The 3,892-nt window shown below is 40.7% G+C and overlaps 1 non-coding gene across 1 annotated transcript; it reads left to right on the top strand.

Moving 5' to 3' along the window:
• The first annotated feature begins 632 nt into the window (after positions 1-632).
• Positions 633-731, top strand: LOC119020334. Its single transcript, XR_005075292.1, has one exon. It is a non-coding gene; the product is annotated as a small nucleolar RNA U13 (small nucleolar RNA).
• Positions 732-3,892: the final 3,161 nt, after the last annotated feature.

A 3,892-nucleotide genomic window follows, 5' to 3' on the forward strand; every position in this document is an offset into this window, starting at 1 on the left:
ATTACTCATGAATACATACATGAATATGTAGATATTATATATACATATATATACACACACATATAATTTATAACCAAATATATGTCCTGCCATAACCATGATCCTATATATCATAGGATTATATTGATTTATTTTTTTTTTCCATGAGCATTTACTATTGCCATGATTAATTATATATGTTATAATGATTTAACTTGTTCTCCAACATCCCGCATCACACATATCTACATATTAACACACACACACACACATACACACACACACACACACACACAGATATTTATGTAAACAAAGTAAATAAATTAACGAAATAACGAATAAAAAACCATCATGTTGCTCAGTGACGCTTCATGAATGTTGTGAGAATATTACAACAGAGCGTCCGCCAGGTGTCGCTGTTACATCATCTCACTGCGGTCCTTCCCATAATGCACCTCTCTTTATGTATTATAAATCTTTGCTCCTCTCGTTGTTAAATCCGATAAACAAATGCACCGTTTATTAACGGGGTGTTCGGTGTGACGTGAGGCGGGCGGACATGTTAAAGAGATGCACAGTCTCGAACTCCGACACCGTGAGTCAGACCGCTGGGGCGGCGGTACAGCCCGAGCCAGCGCCATCTTGACATCATGATCTTTCCAGTTCATGAATATGATGATCGGTGCGTTCACGGACCATCCGTGACAGGTGCAGCCCTCCTTGTTACGCTGTGCGCCTTAGCCCTTCTGATCCTGGACTGGAAGTATGACGCCACTTCGAGGACTTGTGTTAAAGTAACATTAATCTTAAATCTTTCAGTCTGTTGAAAAGCTTTAGTCAGATGACAAAACTCATATCTGACCTGTAACACTTTAAAGTGTGAAATGTCATAAACTGTTACAAACAAGTTGACTGTTCACAGATTTCTAATGTTTTGCTTTTAATTAGCACATTTCTGAACCGTGACGAGTCTGTTGGGTTTGTTGACGTCACTGGAATGATACACACGTCGGTGCTGAGTGTCCTGTACACTCTGGTCACGACACACAGTCTCTACACACACTCTGGTTATATACTCTCTGTTCACCGCACCTCATATTTATCTTACAATACAATTACTCTGCTTATTTATACATTTTTGTATATTTTTGTATAAGGCATTTGTTATTGCTATTTTAATATGTCTAGGTTGTTCCTTTTATTTCATTGTGTTGTAATTTTCATGCCTCAGACCGGCCCACTTTAGATCACAACATATTATATTAAAATAATGTAATTTGCGTGTTAAGCCTACAATAACACACTGTTCTCTAAAGCCTCTTAATTCCGTGTAATTTTTCTAAAATAATTTCAATTTAGTGCAAGTAATGGCTGCTTCTATTGCATGCTTTGTTTACTGTATTACTTTTAATGATAAAAAGTATATCAGGCCACTACTATCATATGGGCATAGAGAGCTCACCTGTTCCTTCCATGACAGCAGCGATCCTTCCTCCCCACTGGCTCCTGACTCTGATACTACATCACATTTTAAAAATGATCAGGATTCTCAACACAAATCTCCCTGTTTCAAGTCAAAAATTCAAGTCAGTTTCATTATTGTAGTACTGAATCATTTATCATCGTCAATTATCTCAGGACATTTATCATATAGAGGAGGTCTACACCATACTCCTTATCTTTCTATAAAACCAAGGAATCTCTGTGTGCATGTATGTATGTGTGTGTGTGTGTGTGTGTGTGTGTGTGTTCCTCAAATATCTCTGCAGATCAGGATCAGACTGATCTGAGAGTTTCAACATGGCTGCTGTTTGGTTCAAGGGTGTGCGACGTTGGGTTTGTTTGGACAACAATGATACAGTTAATAATTTATTTAATAAATGCTTTACATACCATATTCCACTAGCATTGCCCACTAGCGCCACCACTGCCACGTGCGCACAAGAGCCAATCACTGCAGAGCTCACTCCCACTACACGCCTTAAGAAACAAGCAGGTTTATACCTGCAGCAGCACCAGCTGGACCGGGACTTTGCTGGCGGTTCGGTCCCGTTCTGTGCATCTAAACTGACTGTTGTGGATTAATGAGACTAAACGAGTCTGGACTGAGTCTGTTCGGGTCTGAGGAGATCCGGATACGAGAGGACAACAAAGTGGAACCGGAATCTGTGGATGTTCGTGTGTAGCTAGCTGCTAGCTGCTAGCAGCTGCTAGCCGCTAGCAGCTGCTAGCCGCTAACACGCCCAGCTGCCGAGTCGACGGACACACCGGCAGGTCCAGAACCGGTCTTAGGGTAAATAATGTCCGCCACGCTTTTTCATGAACATTGCCGTCACGTTTGCTTTGTTTCTGGTGCAGGAAGAAACGGTACAAACGGGCTTTTGTCACGAAAGTGTCCAAGCAGCAAGTTTGGTTGTTGAGGAACAGGAAGTTGTGGGCGGGACGGAGGCGGATGAGTGACAGGCAGCGACGGTCAGTGTGGAGACAGCCAGAGATATTGAGAGTTGAGAGATTTGTGACATTTAGCGTGTTTGGAGTGTGTAGTTAGTTATGTAGTGTTTGGTGTCGTGTGTTTAGTGTGTAGTGGAGTCGTTTTATTGTTTAATGAGTCAAAACAATGAGGAGATGCTGAATGTGCAGCAGGCAGTGCAGCTCCTCAGGCAGACCTGAGCACTGCCTGCATTTAAATGTAAACAGTTACATATAACTTTGTACATCTTTAAAATGTATGTTCATATACAGCAAACAACAATTTATATTTGCATTATAAGCAATAAAGAATGGTTTGTTAAACATATTTGTGGTTTTCACAGTAAAAAAAAAGTAACTTTTTCTACTCGGATTTTATAGGTTTTTTTGTGTGTGATTTTAGGTCCATTGTGTTAATACAGTATGTCAAAATAAAAAAATAACTGTACAGTCACACATGTGAGGTTGTGCTGAAAATAATGACACCAAGTAAATAGTTTTTAAGGTGAAATATAATGGCAAAAAAACAAAAATTGTCAAAAACGGACAATTATACCATGGAATATCAGATTTCACAACAAACCTAAATATCCCTGACGTCCCACCTTCAAACACAGCCTCATTTGGCCATCCATGAAAAAGCTACTTAACCTCCCACTTTTCTGTAGGAATACATATTTCCTACAGGCACTGCACTAGTTACATTAATTCCAATAATATTCACTCAATGAGCAATCCTATCTGCCCACTCTGGACCTGGTGGGCTCATGGCTGCTGCTTGGTGCTGCATCTTACATCTGAGGGGCCACAAGACAAAGTGTCAAAGTTTAATTTATTTGTTATTATTACACAGTTGTTATTCTAATGCTGCTGTGAGTCCAGACTTGTCTGTTACTGTTAGTCTGCCTCACTCAAGTCTGAAAGGAAAACAAAAACAAGAGAAAATATTACGATTTTATGGCTGTCAGCGACTGTGCAGGTTTAGTCAGCTTAACAGAGTTCAAAGCAGTTAACACAAGCATATAAATGCTGCAAAGCATTTATCGGCCATTATTTACTGATTATCGTGGTTTTCCTGTTGTTTTCTATTGCCTGCTAAGCACTTCCTGGAACTTTAAGAGGCTACATGGACCACGTGATCAGTCAGTGTTTTGAACTTCTGTTACTGCAACTCCGTCTCTTAAGGCTCTCCAAACCTGACAGGCTCCTGGATGAGTCAGAGTCATGTACGGGAGCCCTGAAGGGTCATGTTCTTCTAAATGACTTTATGTTTATATCGAGAGTTATTATTTCTATACTCCACTACTTCTGAGCTCATCACTGTGTGTGTGTGTGTGTGTGTGTCCTCAGAGGGAGTGTATCCTCGGGATCTCACAGTTTCTCCGTGAGAACCCTCGGGCCTCGCAGGCCACCATCAACGCTGAAGTGGAGAAGAGAGTTCTGG

This window comes from Acanthopagrus latus, chromosome 5, assembly GCF_904848185.1.
Source record: "Acanthopagrus latus isolate v.2019 chromosome 5, fAcaLat1.1, whole genome shotgun sequence".
Lineage (NCBI taxonomy): Eukaryota > Metazoa > Chordata > Actinopteri > Spariformes > Sparidae > Acanthopagrus > Acanthopagrus latus.